The sequence below is a fragment of the Leptonychotes weddellii genome, chromosome 10, assembly GCF_054177405.1.
Source record: "Leptonychotes weddellii isolate Sample4059 chromosome 10, ASM5417740v2, whole genome shotgun sequence".
In the NCBI taxonomy this organism is placed as follows: Eukaryota; Metazoa; Chordata; class Mammalia; order Carnivora; family Phocidae; genus Leptonychotes; species Leptonychotes weddellii.
The window spans coordinates 32,940,335-32,959,379 of NC_138378.1; the positions used below are offsets into that span (position 1 = coordinate 32,940,335).

A 19,045-nucleotide genomic window follows, 5' to 3' on the forward strand; every position below is an offset into this window, starting at 1 on the left:
GCTTCTCCCCATGCTTGCACTCTCTCGCTCTCTCTAAAATAAATACATAAAATTTTTTATAAAAGAATAAAACATTAATAATTTTAAATCCCCCAGTTTTTCCATCCTTTATTATACCACTTTCTTCCCTTCACTCTAGAAATATCTTCTCCTAAATTTGCGCCAATAGTTTTCATCATTATGTTTAGAGTTCCCCCACCTAAGTGTAGTATAAAGCTAAATTTTGTGTAATTTTTCACATTTTTGCATGTGTACAAGTGGAATCATACTGTAATATTCTGATTTAATTTTTTATCACAACATACTTTTGGCATTCATCAATAGAGGTATATAATTTAACTTCATTTGTTTTCACTGCTATATGTTATTCTGTCATATGACTCTATTATAAAAAATACAATGATCTACTCTAATGATATTGAACATTTGGACTGTGTAGCAGGCAGAATTCTAGGATGGCCCCCAAGATTCCCAACGCTGGTGGACACATACTTTCTCCTATCTATTCGATCAAATACTAATCTACTGCTGCTGTGAAGAGACTTTGTGGATATCATTAAAATCCCTAATCAGTTGACTTTAAATTAGGGAGATATTCATAAGTGGGCCTGATCTATTCAAGTGAGCCCTTAAAGAAGGTCAGAGAGATTCAAACCATGAGAAGGCCATGGAACAAGGACCCACTGACAACCACAAGAGCTGAGAGAAGCCTCCAGCCAACAGCCAATAAGAAGATGGGGACCTCAGGTCCACAACTGCAAGGAGCTGAATTCTACCAACCACACAAGCTTGAAAGAGAACACTGAGCTCTAGAAGAGAACAAACGCAACCAGGCCAACACCTAGACTCCAACCTTATGATGCCTTGAGCAGAGAATTCAGCTAGGCCAAGCACAGATTTCTGACCTACAGAAACTATGAAATAATATATGGGTGTTATTTTAAGCCATGTAATCTGTGTTCATTCGTTATACAGCAATGGAAAACTAACAAAGGTTCTTTGCACAGTTGTTCTATTATAGGCAATGCTGCTCTGAACAATTTTGTACATGTTCCCTGGCCCACATGTGCAAGAGTTTAAGGCACATACCTAGGAATAGAATAGAATTAAACAGTTACATGATATGTACATTACTGGATAATGTCAAATTATTTTCCAACATAATTTCAATTCATACTTCCACTAGCAATCAAGAGAGTTTTCTTTGCTTCACATCCTTCGCCAAACATGGTATTGGCAGGATTTAAATTTTTGCCAGACTAATGACTGTGAAATGATATTTAACTGTAGTTTTTAATTTGCAGTTCTCTGAATTATTAATGACAAAGAGCAACTTTCCATGTTTCTATGCCATTTGTATTTCTTCGCCTGTGCAATGCTTTTTCAGGGGACTTTTTATTACTGATTCACAGTAATGTTCAATCATTTCCTCACTAATCTACTGAACCAGTTTGAACCACATCAGCTCTCCAGATTCCTGAGTCTTCTTTTGGATCTCTGTTCTATACCTGTGGTAGATATTTATCTATTCCTATGACAATACCAGACTGTATTATATATATAATACCTACCTATAGTGCAAATTGTATTTATGACTATTTGGGGCCCTTTCATCTTCCATATTCATTTTATAAAGAGCTTATCACATTTCATTTAAAAAATGGTATTATTTCTATTATACTAAATCTATAAATCAATTTGAAAACAAATGGCATCTATAAGATAGTGAGTTTTTCTATTCATGGAAAGAGCATGTTTATATTTAGTCCTTCTTTACTGTTACTAAAGTTTTACAAGTATATACATAGGATCTTCTATACCTTTTGTGAAATGTTCACCCTATGTCTTTTTTTTTAAAGGCAGTCTCTTCAACAAATGGTGTTGGGAAAATTGGACAGCCGCATGCAGAAGAATGAAACTGGACCATTTCCCTACACCATACACAAAAGTAGACTCAAAATGGATGAAAGACTTAAATATGAGAGAGGAATCCATCAAAATCCTAGAGAAGAACATAGGCAGCAATCTCTTTGACTTCAGCTGTAGCAACTTCTTCCTAGAAACAGCGCCAAAGGCAAGGGAAGCAAGGGCAAAAATGAACTATTGGGACTTCATCAAGATAAAAAACTTCTGCACAGGAAAGGAAACAGTCAACAAAACCAAAAGACAACTGACAGAATGGGAGAGAGAAATGACATATCAGATAAAGGGCTAGTATCCAAAACCTATAAAGAACTTATCAAACTCAATACCCAAAGAATAAATAATCCAATCAAGAAATGGACACTACCTCATCGACAGATGAACGAATAAAGAAGATGTGATACACACACACACATACACATACACTGGATTTTACACAGCCATCAAAAAATGAAATCTTGCCATTTGCAACAATGTGGATGGAACTAGAGGTTATTGTGCTAAGCGAAATAAGTTAATCAGAGAAAGACAATTATCATATTATCAATTATCAATTATCATATGATCTCATTGAGATGTGGAATTTAAGAAACAAAATAGAGGATCATAGGGGAAGAGAGGAAAAGTTAAAACAAGATGAAACCAGAGAGGGAGAGAAACTGTAAGAGACTCTTAATCATAGGAACAAACTGAGGGTTGTTGGAGGGGAAAGGGGTTGAGGGATGGGGTAACTGGGTGATGGACATTAAGGAGGGCATATGATGTAATGAGCACTGGGTATTGTAAAAGACCGATGAATCACAGACCTGTACCTCTGAAACCAATAATACATTATATGTTAATTAATTGAATTTAAATAAAAAATGTTTTTAAAAAAAGACATGTTCACCCTATGTACCATATATATATATATAGCTATTGTATATGGCATCTTTTTAAATTATATTTTTCTAGGGTACCTTGGCTCAGTTGGTTAAGCATCTGCCTTCAGCTCAGGTCATGATCCCAGTGTCCTGGGATCGAGTCCCACATTGGGCTCCCTGCTCAGCATGGAGTCTGCTTCGCCCTCTTCCTCTGCCCCTCCCCACAGCTTGTCGCCCTCTCCCCCTCAAATAAATAAATAAAACCTTAAAAAAAAAAAGGTTTAGCACTATTGATGTACTGATGCACATTTGGTTTCTTTTAAGAATTCCTAGACTTTATTATTTACCTCCTATTTTTTAGATTAGTTTTTTTGTTGTTGTTCATCTCTCTTAAGCTGAAATCTTAGCTCATTAATTTTCAGTCTTCCTTCCTTTCTAGCATAAGCCTTTGGGGCTATTGTTTTTCCTCTATTTGTGTCACACAAATTTTAATGAGTAGTTTTATAATTATTTAATACTAATAAATTGTTAAGTAAACATAAAGTCCTTTGCTTCTTTTCTTGGTCTATAACAAACATGTGAACACACAAAATAGGATGATTTTGCCTTTTTAACGCTGTGCTTTACTTCTCTTCCAAGACTCTACCTTCCATATCAGACTAGTGATGAGTCTCAAAGTCCCCAGTTCACTGAAGAAATGTCTGATTGGTCTTTTGGTCACACAAGCAATGATTTGTCTTCTTCGCTATTCCTTTCTAAGCTTAGTGATCATTTGAACTTCAGTAGATACACTTCACAGCTATAAATTATGGAACTAAGAAAGTGCCAATCTTACCTTGACCATTCTATCTCACTTTATTGGACCAATGTAATATATAAGAATGTAATATATAATATATACTGATGGTAGTATCAGTATGCTTTGATCTAAAAGTCCTTGGATTCTGTCTCCACACACATTAGAAAAACATTTATTTTATTCCTGAACTTTTAATTAAAGAAAATAGTGTCTTTTAGACCAAGTAGAAATGACCATTGCTATAGGAAACAGCAGACTTCCTCCCTTTTTGCTTTGTCTGTGTGACAGAGCTTTAACAAGCTTCATGAATATCAAAGGCTGTTTAGAGCTGAAGAAAAGTCTCATAATGCCTTTTAAATCCTCTTTCTTTTTCAAACCTGCAATGTGTAAGTATTCATTATATGCAACTTGCATTCAAATTTCTGCTGTTCAAGCAGAAAAAAATGTCTTTCATCAATTTTAAATTCTTTAATTATTTCCTAATCCTCCACATGTAGGTTAGAGTGAGCAGCCATTTAGAAGATTGAAATAATTCTTCCTGATACCTGTATTTAGGCAAACTATTTTGACTGCAAGTAACAAAACACAATTGTACAAACATAAACATAAAAAGGGGGATTTATTAGTAAGAATCAGGGGGTTCTTGTGGACTCTGTGACCTGTTAGGTCTGAGAAGGGTCTAGAACTACAAGCCTGAAACTACCTATAGGCTGTTAGAGCCCAAATATCCCTCTAAATCCCCACTATAAATTCTCAAGAGAGAGGAAACTCTATTGAGCATAGCTTGGGGCAGATGCCTATTCGTTGTCTAATCAATGATAGAGATAGGATAAGGACAGTATGAAAAGGAGTTTCTAGATCAATTGCTTTATGTAGGGCCAACAATTTTTGGAGGCAAAAAAGATAGCAATTTCATAAAAAGGAAAATTTATCTGGCAATAAACTTAAAATTAAAATTCTTGAGAATTTCTGCCAGAATTTGGAGGGAAAAAAAGTCAAACTAAAAATGATTGAAGAGAATATAGTGTAATTTTATAGCAGCAAATGAAGAGTAAAGATGTAAATAATCAACCTTTCTTTAAAAAAGAAAGAAAAAGAGCACACTACAAAGTGTTGATATCAAATCAAGTTAATTAAACAGCATGAAGAAATATTCTGAGATGAATAAAGATCTGACCCGGGAAATAATTAAAGATATGATTCTAACACATACTGGTGAAAACCTAAATATAAAGAAATAACTTACGACTATCCAAGCACTCAATAGAAATAATACAAAGGTGGGGGGGGGGGAGTATACTTAAAGAAGAAAATTAGGCTGACTTTTGATTTGTTTTATGAAATCTAGATGCCAGACCACTCTGAGAAACACGTAAAGGTTTTGACTAGAAAATTTGAGATTCTCATAATTTAAAATAAACCAAGTTTTCTATCATGTGCATAAATCAAAGAAAGATAGTCTCCTCTCTTTCTACTGGGAAAAAGTGTTCTGCCAACTGAGAGAACCTATTTCCTCAGCCTGCAAAGGTCCTAGTCCTCTCCTTACCTGGAAACTCCTTCTTCTTTTTTTTTCTTTTTAATCTCCTTTAGAATCAGCTCAGTGATATAGTTCTTTCCCTGGACCTTCAAACTAAAGCATGTTGCCAAGTTACTCTTTTTCGCAGAAAAAATCATTTTCCTTCATAGCATATTTCAGAATTGTATTTATATATTTGTGTTCATTAAATATCAATCTTCCATATCAAGTCATAAGACTCATAAATGCAAGCACAGTTTCTATTTTGTTGACCACTTATACACAGTAAATAGCACAGTGTCTGGCAGAGCATACCCAATAAATGTGGTGGTAAGGGAAGGGAAGGAATAGAAGAGAGTTGCACATTTTAATGAATTGGTGGGGAGTAGTCAGCCGGGGAAAAAGAACCACAGGAGTAGAGTGTTAGTCAGCTCAGGCTGCTACAACAAAATACCCAGAAATGAGGTGGCTTATAAACAACATAAATTCTCACAGTTCTGAAGGCTGAAAATCTGAGATCAAGATGCCAGTGGGGTCAGGTTCCAGTGAGAACCCTCTTTCAAGGTGCAGATTATAGACTTCTTGTATGTATCCTCACATGATGGAGAACAGAGAGCAGTAGAAGCAAGCTTACTAGTGACTCTTACAAAGGCACTAATCCTATTCATAAGGGCTTTACCTTCACGTCCTGGTCTAATCCTAACTACCTCCCAAGGGCCCACCTCTTCATACCATCATACTGTGGGGTAGAGTTTCAATATATGACATTTGGGGGGACACAAACATTCAGTCCATAACAGGTAGACTGCTGGGCACAATATCTGAGAAGGGGTCCCAAAGATCCCTTTCATAATGAATGAATGAAGAGAAAGCCTCATTCAAGTCTCAGTATGAGTTTTCAGTAGTTACAGATGGTTCTGCAGAGTGGAGGGAGAGATGGATGAAGGGGTTTGTGAAAACATAGGGGGAGAATAGAAAAAAGATGAAACAAGCATATCTTTCTCTGATTACCAATGAAAATTCCTCCCTTTTAGGGGCGCCTGGGTGGCTCAGTCGTTAAGCGTCTGCCTTCGGCTCAGGTCATGATCCCAGCGTCCTGGGATCGAGCCCCACATCGGGCTCCCTGCTCCGCGGGAAGCCTGCTTCTCCCTCTCCCACTCCCCCTGCTTGTGTTCCCTCTCTCGCTGTGTCTCTCTCTGTCAAATAAATAAATAAAACCTTAAAAAAAAAAAATTCCTCCCTTTTAGATTTTTATTGAATAAGTAGAAATTAGGTGTGTGTCCCAAAAAGACAGGTTTTAGTTCATAATATATATATATAAGTAGGGTGTTCTTTTCAAAGAGTTGACAATGAAAGCTATTTTTTTCTCTGAAAAAAAAAAATGTTCTTCCTATTATGTGTATTCCATTTAGCTTCAGCCTTAGAAGGAAAACCATTTCCAGCAAACAGTAGCATCCTGAAGTAGTGAATTCTCTCCAGCTCCCTTTGTAATGGGGGACCTTTCACCACCTAAGTGACCATTCCTGGGCTTACCGCTACAGTCCCTCTGGACATTAAGGGCTCCATCATTTGTTGAGGTGACAGGGTAGCATGTCTGTGCTTATGTCATAGAATATTGACACTGGGGGAATGATAGTCCACACCAGGCAGTTCACATAAGGTTAAGCTAAGTCCCAAGGCACAAGTGGCGTTCCACTACTAGGACATCCATAGGTGTTCTGCTGATAATTGTTGATGGAAGTTCCAATATCCACAGTGAGAGATGAGCAACTATTATGGCTCTTCTACCTTGGAAACATACAGCATTAGCACAAAATGGTGGCTTGGTTTAGCTCTCAGTGCTTAACATGAGCAAGCATGGCTCTCACCTAGTGCTGATTCCAAGTGTTCCTTGTGGTTCCCTAGGACCAGTACCCTTATACCACACCTCCTGACCCAGACAATGTTCCCCTAGCTTGGCTTTTTCTTTTGTTTCTTCAGAACAATTCCAGGGCACCTGGGTGGCTCAGTCGGTTAAGCATCTGCCTTTGGCTCAGGTCATGATCGAGGCTCAGGTCATGATCCCAAGGTCCTGTGATCAAGCCCCATGTTGGGCTCCCTGCTCAGCTGGGAGCTTGCTTCTCCCTCTCCCTCTGCTGCTCCCCCTGCTTGTGCTTTCTCTCTCTGTCAAATAAATAAGTTAAATAAATAAATAAATAAATAAATAAAATAAAATCTTAAAAAAAAAACAATTCCAGCATATCATGATCATAAATTTAGTGTTTATAATTACCATTAAAATTTTTAGTATTTCAGTACCTGTTTGGTTTTTTTAATCCATAAATATGTGTAGAATGTGAAACGAAGAAAAACAGAACAAGGAAAACAGGCGTATGTGAGAAGTCACATTACCAGTCAGTGAGTAAACAATTATATATAATAGATAATGTTATAAAATGTTATATAAATGCATATAAATTATATGCATTCTTATTTTTTCTGCTTAATTTATCCATTTTTGATAGTTTTATTAAAATCTCCAATGTTTCTATGTTTGTTAATTTATCTTTGTGATTCGGCAAGTTTTACTCTTAATAGCTTGAAGGTTTTATATGGTTGAGTGCCTACAAATTCATGATCACCATAACTTTCCATTGGCTTGTTCTTTTTTCATAATTATATGGTATCTTAGTAATGTTGTCTTAAATTTTATTTTGCCAGACATTACTTTTTCTCACGCTGCTTGTTTTACTTAATATTTATTTTGTTTTTCATGGCTTTGTTTCGAATCTTTCCATGTGGTGTTTTTTAGGTGTATTTTTTTTGTCTTATTTAATAGCCTATTTCAAATTCAGTTTTACAAACTGTGACTTTTAGTAGCAAAGTTCAATAGATTTACATTTTCTGTGAGCCTAGTAGGGTAATATTTGTATTACCTTATTTTTGGTTTGAGATAACAATGCTTTTTCTTTCTTGCTGTTATTCTCTTTCTCTGCCTTCTGCTGGTTTGGTAAAATGTTGTATTTTCCCTATTTATATTTGCTTTGCAATAAATTGTTTTGTTTGTCTGTTTGTTTTGGTTTCACAGTTGCATCATCTGGCCCTCCAGGGTCCTAATCTGAAGCTAGGTTCCATCACCACCAAGCATGTTGGGAATGGGGCAGATCCGGGCTCAGAGAAGTGACCCAGTTGCCACAGCTCCTGAGTATGCAGATGTGTCCATATCTCCACCTTTCTTAGGCTCCAGCTTACTAGTAACTCTATCCCCAAGAAAGGATTGGCAGAAGAATTACACTTTCCTATCATAAGTGGGTGGGGGTGTCATCTCCTACGGAACACTTTTAGTCCTCTTGACTTGGAAGTAACCAAAAGCCCTTCTAACTTCTGCCCACTTCACATTCAAAGTGCAATGAGGTCTTAACCTTCTGCTCTGCTCACTATTTTGTCTTTCTGTTCTGGTCCTTGACTATGGAAATGCTTGTCTTTTATTGAGTCCAGCCATGTCTCTTTATGTATATATTTTTTTCCCTTTTGCTAAATGATTGGAGCAAAGATGCCATCTTGACCTGAAGATTCTCTATTCTCTTTCTAGTTCTATGATTATGGCCTAAACATTGCTCTGTCTCTCTCAAGCCATCCCTTTTGATTCTCAAAACGCTGTTTTGGAAGTCAGAAAGCTGAACATTGACTGTTTCCTCTTTGTATTTTCTCTCTAATGATCTACTTATCCTCAAGGCAATGTGGATGAGAAGGGGAAAGGTCATGATGAAAAGGAAATGACAAAAAGTAAAAGCTCAAAAATTACTATTTTGAGATTTTTTAATATATTTCCTTAATGAGATATATGCTTCAAAGCCTGGCTTAAGTCACTCATATGTGCACGGAATTAAACATAGACCATTCTAGAAACAACTGCTGAGACTGAATTAATATGGCTTGTTGACTTCCTCCAGGATTTTCTGTTCCCTCTGGTGTGTCAACTACAGAAACTTGAGAAAAATAAGGAGGAGAATACAGCATTCCTCAGGCTCTGAGGAATGAGGAGCGGGGAGGAAGGCAGCTGTCATAATGGGAAGAGGAAGAGACAGAAGTGGACTTATCCCGTGGGGACTGTGAATACAGGACCAGGTCTCAGCTTTTGTGAGGTTGGATAAAGAGATGACATCTGAGTAGTAAGACAGGGAATCCTCCAATACGTGGTATTTTAAAATACATACCTGCTGAACTGGTCACTATGCTCACATCCAAGATTTGCTCACTTTCCTTTCTCTTCTGGCTGACTTTCTGAAACACCTCCAGGACATACCAAATGCTCAGGTGAGCCAGATTCCATGTGGACTTTGATGCCTGTGAAATGAGACAAACATAATATGGTACCCATGGCTGATCTGAATACATCAATAACAGTAACTATAAACTTAACTAAAAAAATTCTATCTTAATATACATTTTGAAAAGTAAGTACACTGGAAATAGGGATAACAAAAATTGAAGTAAAGCATGGATGTGCTTTAATGTGTCATATACCCCAGTCATTCAAACACTAAAAATACTGCCATGAATGTATATCAGAGATGTTACTAACATCTACAACTGGTAGACTTTAAGTACAGATTATCCTCAAAAATCTGAGTAGGTCTCTCTCACAATCAGTTGCAGGACCTTAAAAGCAGAAATGATGTTTTCCTGATGAAGAAGAAATTCTGCCTATGGTCTGTAGTTTTAGGTTGTGCCCAAGAATTTCTGGCCTTCTCTTCTTGATGGCCCATTCCATAGACTTCAGAGTTGCCTAGCCAGCCCTCATAACTGCAAAAGCCAATTCCTTACAATGAATCTCTTGATGTATAAGTATGTGTGTTTCTCTGTGTGTGTGTGTGTGTGTGTGTCTATGTATGAACTTGTGTGTGCGTGTATCCCACCAGTTCTATTTCTCTTGAGGAATACTTACTGATACAGATTTTTATACTAGAAGTGTTTTGAGAGGAACAGAATCTTAAGAATGAGTTTTCAGAATTGATCCTGAGATTTCTGGAATGAGTTCTAGAGAAGGAACTAATGAATATTTCTAGTGGTAAAGGGGGTACTGATAATCCATTGTATGTAGTAATACAGATAGACAAAATATCATCATTGGATATTCTTTACCAAACACCTATAAAAGGTAGGGCTCTACATAACTATGTATTTGATGCTGTGTAACATTTTAGTTAAATTAAAGAATATAATGGGATTGGCTGATTGCTCCTACTTGCATTGGAGAAAGTAAGGAAAGGCAATGAGGAGCTCAGTGCTCAAGCTCTGCATAAGTGACTTGGAAGTTTCTATGTCTGCCCTGAAAGGAACCTTTATCTCCTGTAGGTGCAGGGTTGAAATTTCTATAACCCACACCTAGATTCTCATCCTGAGAGTGATTGAATTACAATGCAAATTGAATTCTCAACTTTATGGATATCCTCTTTTAAGGTGAGGTCATTAATTAAGAAGGAAAGGGGTCCTGAAAATTGGAATGGGAACATATGAGAAGATCCCAGTGAAGCTGGGTATAGTGAACCCCTAAATTCTGCTGAATCTTCTTTGCCAGTAGAAGCCATTCTATTTCTGTCTGAGGAGGTTAAATCTGCTTTGTCTGAAGAAGCCATAATGGCCGATCCTGAGGTAGTTGCCTCGAAAGACACTTTGATTCCCCTCAGGAACTATCTCCACCATTCCTTTTTGCTAATGGACCTATAACTACACTGAATTCCCAAAAGGCCTCAGTGGATGAGATGCAAAGTATGACCTGTGATAAAGTGTACTACACACCAAAACAACAGCATGGTTTTTCCAATTTATATAGACAGAAATGTGGGAATAGATATTAGGGGTGCAGGATAATGGTGTAAGGAATATAAAATTGGATTGGACCAGATTTACTGATATGGGTCCACTAAGCAAAGATTCTGCATTTAATGTTGCAGCTCAAGGGGTTAGAAAAGCCTACCAGGTGGTCAGCTTGCTGAAACATAGGCCAAAAGTCATCTACACTAAATGAAGTGGAATACTGTCTTCGTATACTGCAGAGGAAGGTATCCAAAGTCTTCAGGAGATTAAAACGTTAAAATGGATTTATCATTTAAGACCTGCTCACATGCTCTAGGAGAGTCCTTTCACCAAGACTGGGAGAAATAAATTTGTGAGGGGAATCCCAGCATCTCTGAAGAGCTCTGTGGCTGCTATTCTCTGTATGTCAGAAATTACACTGGGAGCTGCTACCTGCTACTGAACTCTGATCTCTAAATTCAGTGGAGATAATTAGATCCCAGAGTGGGAGAATTCAAGTGGCACAACCTTATTGCTAAAGACAAGGTGGGTGTGGTTACCAGGATAGTGAAAATCAAAGCAGTAGTAATCAGAGTAATGTGATTGTCAGAAACCTATGGTGTTGGCTAATTGATCATGGACTGTAATTGAAAGTAAAAAAGAGCATGTCTAGAAAACAGGAGATCCCTTTGGGGTTTCTTAATGCTACTATACCCTGTGATTAAAGTCAATGGAAAATTACAACAATCCAATTAAGGCAGGGCTGCTAATGGCCCAGACCCATCAGGAATAAAGGTTTGGTTCACCCCACCAGGCAAAGAACCATGACTAGCTGAGGTGCATGCTGAGGGCAAAGGGAATATAGAATGGGTAGTGGAGGGATGCCTGGGTGACTCAGTCAGTGAAGCGTTTACCTTCGGCTCAGGTCATGATCCCAGGATCCTGGGATTGAGTTCTGCATCGGGCTCCTTGCTCAGCAGGGAGCCTGCTTCTCCCTCTGCCTGCCGCTCCCCCTGCTTGTGCTCTCTCTCTGACAAATAAATAAAATCTTTTTTAAAAAAATAAAAGAATGGGTAGTGGAAGAAGGCAGTTATAAATATTAGCTATGTGGCTTAAACCATGTGGCCAATTGCAGAAATTAAGACTTCAATGTTATAATGTCTTCCTCATTCTGTTATGTATATGTTTGCGTGTATGCATAGCAAATATTTTTGTTTTCTTTTCTCTTATTCCCTTACCATATAACATAAGATGTAGTAATAATTTAGTAATAACTTTACATCATTATATTTAATTTACAGAATATCAAGGAGAAGATTTAACATTATCCAAGGACTGTGTATTCTCTTCAAGGGAAAGGAAAGCAGGAAGGAAGACAGTCAGTCAGGTAAGATGAAAGAGGAAATATTTAATTTCCATGAAGATGTTCATCCAATATTTAGTAGTGGTAGAAGAGATTCTCACAAATTCTAAAATGCTAAGACATAAATTACTCATCCTAATGTTTAAGAGTATGCTTCCATGTGAAACTAATAATTTTGAAGGGGAAGAAACAGGAAACAGTGGAGACTTGTATCAGATTAACTTAAGGTGTTTTTTCCCTTTCCTTTCCTTTTTGTTTAACATAAACACCCCATGACTCCTGGAATAGTTGTATAAGGTCCTCCTCCCCACCAATAATTGCCTAATGAACCACAGAGCTCTACCCTCCTAGACCTCTTAGAGGAAAACGTAGGGTTGAAAATCACTGACCTAGACCAGGTGACTCAGCTACTGCAACATGAATTCAGAATGCTGGGGTACTCCTGGGGCCAGAGAAGACCAAACATGAACCTGAGAAAGTTGGCTTTCACGTTGGAGAAAATCCACAAATTCTGGGAGGATTTTCACCATACTTGGTCTCTAGATACGGGGTTCTCTTCTCTTGTGCTAAACCCCATATGAAACTGCTGCTGTGGAACAAAAGAGATCTCCAAGCCTACTCTGTTCAAAATCCATATCCTGAGGGCTGGAGGAGACAAAGCTAGAAGCAATAGCTTCTGGCTTAAACTCTAGGCTCTCGTCACTGGAAGTTACAACTCTTCTAGCAACACTGCCACTTGCAGTAGCTGACGGCACTCAGGTCCTCTTTCTGAATTGGAGTTTTCTCACCTATAAAAAGGTGAATGGGAACAGGTAGATAAAATGCAAAGGCATTACTATGTGAAGGCTCTATCATGGGCTAAAGAAAAGCCTGCTGAGTTATTTTCCATTTACTTGACATAGGAGTAGACTGGTTTGAGATGGAGAGCAGGAGTATGTGTGCATTCCTTTGTCTGACTCCAGGGGGCAGCAGCTTCTTGGGTAAAGCGAGATCAATAAGCAATAATACCGCTTATAGGGTATACTGTCATCTTCCATCTCTTAAACCCTAAGGTAAGGAGACAGGTCCACCAAAAAGGGCTTTACAAAAGAAACATAAAATCTTCAAAAATCATACTCCAATTCTCAAGAAACTATGGCTCCCAGGAAATTCTCAGAACGTGAAAATCATTGGTGCAATGACAATATTTCTCCTGGAGGGTTTTCCTCAGATTTTCCTGGATGGGTTTTTGGTGAGAGCAGATTTATTTTTAACAAGTGCACACACATCGCATCCTCTTGCTTGACGACAAGGACTTTTTATTCTTCCAAAATGTGCTTAGAAAGCCCCAAAGCCAGAGAAACAGGACTAGGAGGCCTGATATTACACAATGCATTACAAGCCACAGTCGACTCTGTTCTGGTTCCCAGTCCCTCCTGTTAAGACAGCGCTGTGTTGCATTAGCACTCAGGAGCTTCCTGCCTAGTAGCAAATCCACACCTTTACCCTATTTTTCCATGTTCATTAGTGGGAAGGAAGAAAGGAAGGTAACTCAAGAGGAGAAGACTCAGATAATTCTAACAGAATTGCCAGCTTTTAATTTTTCTTCCCCTTGTGTGGCTTTCAGCCCAGTGTTTGCAGCGGGAGGCTTTGAACTTCTTGCAGCTAGGAAGTTGAGGTTTCTGAAGGAATGAATATGCAGGGCACACATAATCTACAATTTATTAGCCTGTTTCACTGGTCATTACAGAGATTTGATTGTAATGCTTAGTGGCATTAACATCCTCTCCACATCTCCCTAACAACATTTATGGTCAGTAATAATATTAGTTCAGTCTCTGAGCTGTGCTCTGCAGAATGAATCTGCTAGGGCTCATCTTGCCTCATTACTCCTAACAGGACTCCCATAGTCGTGTCACACTCCAGTGACACACCAGACAGAACGACAGCTTTTAAATATTTTCTCTGACATACTTCATTTGAAATGCTAGCCTTTCTATTAGTGCTATGCTCCAGGAAGTGATAGATTAAAGAAGAGCTGCTTCTCTAGGTGGACGTGGTATGAGTAAGGTGTCACAGCAGTATTGGAGGGCTAGAGAAGACTTGCAGGAAATACGTCCAGGAAAGCCCCCTTTAAAGGCGTTTCCTCAGCGCAAGTGGACACCGTTGGTGCTCCATCCACATGGAGCACTGTGCACCCATTCCCCAGCTTCTGCATACCTTGCTACTAAGAGCTGTCTCCTGCCACTGTGGACACTGCAGCTGCCCAGACCCTGCCCCACAAAGGAGCCCATCTAATGACCGACTGGTGCAGAAGAACAAAAGCCCAGCTCCTTGGCCTTGAGGCTGGATGAAGTCTGAGGGGTCACTTATGCTCCAGAGGCCCTCGCAGGCTCCAGCCGCAGCTGGGGTTTCACTTGGAATCATACCCGTGCCGGATCCCTCCCTTTCCCTTTCCTGCTTTCATGCTTACCGGCCTTTCCAGGGAGCCCTTCCTTGATAAATCACTTTCACGGGAATGAATGTTTGACTCAAGGTCCGCTTCTGGGAGAACCCGAACCCGGATGCATTAGGCAGGCTCTTGGCTCTCCAGCTGTGTGCAAGCCTTGTGGCTGGCCATTCTACTCCTGAATTTGCTCCACTACAGCAAGATCGCCTAGAAGCCCAAACTGTGTATCCTCCCAAACCTCTCCACTTCCACTCAAAGCCCAGGGTCCTCCAGCAGCTTGGGTCTCCTGTCCAAAACAGCCTAAAGGAATCAACTTTTTTTTTATATTGCTTACTACTGCCTTTTAGGTATGTACTTCCTTTTGCCTCCTCACCAACCATTTCAAGTACATACTAGTGGAACTATTTTATTCATTTGTTTGTTTGTTTTTGATAGATTTTTTTATTGAGGTATAATTGACATAGAACATTGTATTAGTTTTAGGTGTATAATATGATTCAGTGTTTCTATACATTGCAAAATCATCACCACAATAAGCCTAGTGAGCATCTGTCATCATATGGCCACAATTTTTTTTCTTGTGATGAGAATTTTTAAGATCTAGTCTCTGAGCAGCTTTTAAATATGTGCTATGGTATTATTAACTATAGTCACCATGCTGTACATTACATCCCCAGGACTTATTTAGCCTTATTTTTATTTTTTAATTACTTTTTTTTATTTGAGTGTCACTGACACACAATGTTACTTTAGTTTCAGGTGTACAATATAGTGATTTAACAAGTTTAAACATCATGCTGTGCTCACTGCAAGTGCTGCTACCATCTGTCACCATTCAGTGCTGTTACAATACTATTGACTATATGCCTTATGCTGTGCCTTTTATTCCTGTAACGTATTCATCCCATAACAGGAAGCCTATATCTCCCATTCCCCTTCACCAAAAAAACTACTAGAAATAATAAATGCATTCAGTAGGGCAGCAGGATACAAAATGAATACCAGAAATTGGTAGCGTTTCTATACACTAATGATGAGGTAGCAGAAAGAGAAATTAAGAAAAGAATAAAATACCTAGGAATAAACTCAACCAAAGAGGTGAAAGACCTGTACTCTGAAAACTATAAAACACTGATGAAAGAAATTGAAAATGACAGAAACAAATGGAAAGATATTCCATGCAAGGAGTGTAAGAATTAATATTGTTAAAATGTCCACATTATGCAAAGCAATCTTCAGAGTCAGTGCAATCCCTATAAAAATACCAATAGCATCTTTCACAAAACCAGAACAGATAATACTAAGGTTTATATGGAATCACAGAAGACCCAGAATAGCTGAAAAAAATCTTGAGGAAGAAAAACGAAGCTGGAAGTACTCTAATTCCGGATCTCAAGATACACTACAAAGCTGTAGCGACCAAAACAGTATGGTCCTGGAACAGTAGATCCGTGGAACAGAACAGAGAGCCCAGAAATAAACCCACAATTATATGGCCAATTAATCTATGACAAAGGAGGCAAGAATATACAATGGGACAAGGACAGTCTCTTCAATAAACGGTGCTGGGAAAACTACATGTAAAAGAATGAACCCGGACTACTTTCTAACACTCTCCACAAAAAGCTAGGCCTATTTTATAACGTAGGAAGCTGTAAGTTCAGAAAGATTATACAAATTATTATTTTATTTATTTATTTTTTTAAAGATTTTATTTATTTATTTGAGAGAGAGAATGAGAGAGAGAGCACATGAGATGGGGGAGGGTCAGAGGGAGAAGCAGACTCCCTGCCGAGCAGGGAGCCCGATGTGGGACTCGATCCCAGGACTCCAGGGTCATGACCTGAGCCCAAGGCAGTCGCTCAACCAACCGAGCCACCCAGGCGCCCAAGATGGTACAAATTAAATAAATTCCCACACCCAAAAGATGCAAGGCCATTAAGCCAAGCTTTTCACTCCAAGTCCAGTGAATTTCTCACATATTTTGCTACAGTGACCCCACTGGCACCTAGGACATGATGTTCCCAGCTGAATATAAGTAATGCCCATATAAGCCACATCATGATCATGTCTGCAACAGGACAGAGACGAGGCCAGTCCATAGCCACAAAAATGACTAAACATCTCTTTTGACTAACATGAGTGACTGTTTCTTTACCAACAACAACCTTAGCCTCACTTTGGCTTTCCTGCCTTCTAGACAAAATTTACCCTAATTTCTTGACAGCATCTAATCTAGAAGCAGCTCCTGCTTCCTTAATTTCTCCTTAGATTCATCCAAAGCCCAAGTCCTCTCAGAAGCCCTCCCTCCCAATCCTCCTTACTATAATGCTCTCAGGCTTTCTCTAAATTCTATTCTCCTTTGCAGCAGCAACCTAAATCAACCAGCCTTCATTTACTTTAGGTATGTTCCTTATGGTAACTTTATCTAGGTTTTATCACCCAACAGGTTATTTTTCAAAATAATTTCTTCTAAGAATAATTATGCCATTGCCTAGCACCATGTTTCATGAAACGTTGGGCTCTATTAATTGTAAAAAGCACATGTACCCATAAAAATAAGAAAACATTCTGCCAATCAAACTATGATATAATGACTTTATGATAGACCTGTGCAAGACATGAACCATTCACATCAGCTTCTTGTGGCTTTGGTTTATGTTTTTGTTTTGTTTTCACGTACTCCAAGGGACATGACCATTTCTCATGACTTCAGTTGTATTGGTTGGCATAAGATAGATAATACTTTTACTGGTGCCTCAGTAACAAAATTTTGCTATTTTACTTATATCTTCCTTTTTTAATTCCCATAAAGCAGCTGCCTTGACTCTGCAAGAAAATGTGGAATTTTGTCCACTCCACTCACATCAAATATTTGCCTCATTAATATTGAATTTATACCCCAAAGCTCTATTATGCATTTTTGCCTTCAAAATATTTCAAGGTCAAGTTATTGAAGACAATTTAAACAGAACACAGTACCAACATGATACATAAAGTATATGAAGTGATGACCAAGTTTTCTCAGGTATAGGCAATGCTGCTAGGTACTAACTTTCACCCGACCCACAGGGATTGTCAAAAGCAAGATGAATCATGATTTGGGCAATATTAGAATGTGGAAAAACAGGCATCTTAGCATTGATGAAATATATGAATGTAGCTGCAATTAGTTTTTATTTTGAAAAGGATTTTCCATCATACTATTTTATAATTAAGTACAAAATAGAACAAAGACTTTTTATAAAAAGGAGTAGAAGAAAATAGGAATGGGGTTAACTGTTCTTTCAACTAAAGGAATCACATGAAGGCACATAGTGTTCCGTGTTTTAGAAAAAGAGAAAATAACATTTACACCTATAGAGACAAGGTATTTAATGTTGCTTTTTCAATTCATATTCAATTATGTTGTTTGAAAAAAAAAGTGAACTTCAAATAAATGTCATGCATGTATTCCATGTACATAGAGGGTTCAGAAAGGGAGATGCTTGGGTTAGATGGAAGAGGATTTCCCTTGACTCCCCTCCATGCCATGAGTCAACTGCTTCCCAATCTCATCCCAACCGTACTGACCCCAATACGGGGTGACATTGTACCCAATACTGGATGACCTACCCATTTGACTAAGGTCAAACCTTAGTATTTATGGTGGATGTTATTGGCACCCCACCCAAACCCCCTTTATTGGGCTGTTTTACCCATTCCTCAGCTGCATGAATACTGGCTACTAATAGCTCAGGGCAGTCCTCTACTTTAATTGACCTTGGACAACTTAAGTCATTTCACCTGTAGGTAGGTAGAAAGAGGTAAATAGGTAAGTTGGTTACTCCCCTATCCCCTGGAAATGGCCTGCTGCCAATGATTTCAGCCAATGGTATTAGGGGGGCAGTACAAATCAGCTCTCCCTTGCCCCAAGGTGGGAATGACACTGTGGTGCAATTCACGCTCCAGAGCTTTCCATGAGATTACACTTAAAACCTAGACTCCTATCCTTATTTGATCCCTTCTCCTGCCTTAACTTGCTGCCTTCACTTCCCCTGCCCACATCTCCCTTGAGAGCCTCCCCTCTTAGTAAATCACCCGGACAAGAATCCCCACATCTAGCTCCCGACCCAAGGGAAACTAAGACAAAAGTAAACCTGATCCCAAAGGTCTTTGCATTTTCATCTTTCTCTCTATGTGCAGTTGGTTTTGCTCACAGCATCTAAAGCAGGAAGACAAACCTGGCTTCACCTTACCAAAATTAACTCTGCATCTGCTGTCTCATGGGGAGAAGCAACTTCAAGCTGCATCCTCTATCCATCTACCCTGGAGTAAGGAAATAAAGAAATAGCAACTTCTCAGCCACTGCCTAGAGATAATTTCGGAGCTTACA

General features: G+C 38.7%; 1 long non-coding RNA gene across 1 annotated transcript in view; it reads right to left on the bottom strand.

The window, feature by feature from the left end:
- Positions 1 to 6,407: 6,407 nt before the first annotated feature.
- Positions 6,408 to 19,045, bottom strand: part of LOC145723840 (uncharacterized) — an 87,480-nt gene continuing 74,842 nt past the window's right edge. The window contains exons 3-4 of the long non-coding RNA XR_014149167.1: positions 9,298 to 9,427; positions 6,408 to 7,264 (exon numbers count right to left, since the gene is read on the bottom strand). This is a non-coding gene — a long non-coding RNA (uncharacterized LOC145723840). The remainder of the gene's footprint in view (positions 7,265 to 9,297; positions 9,428 to 19,045) is intronic.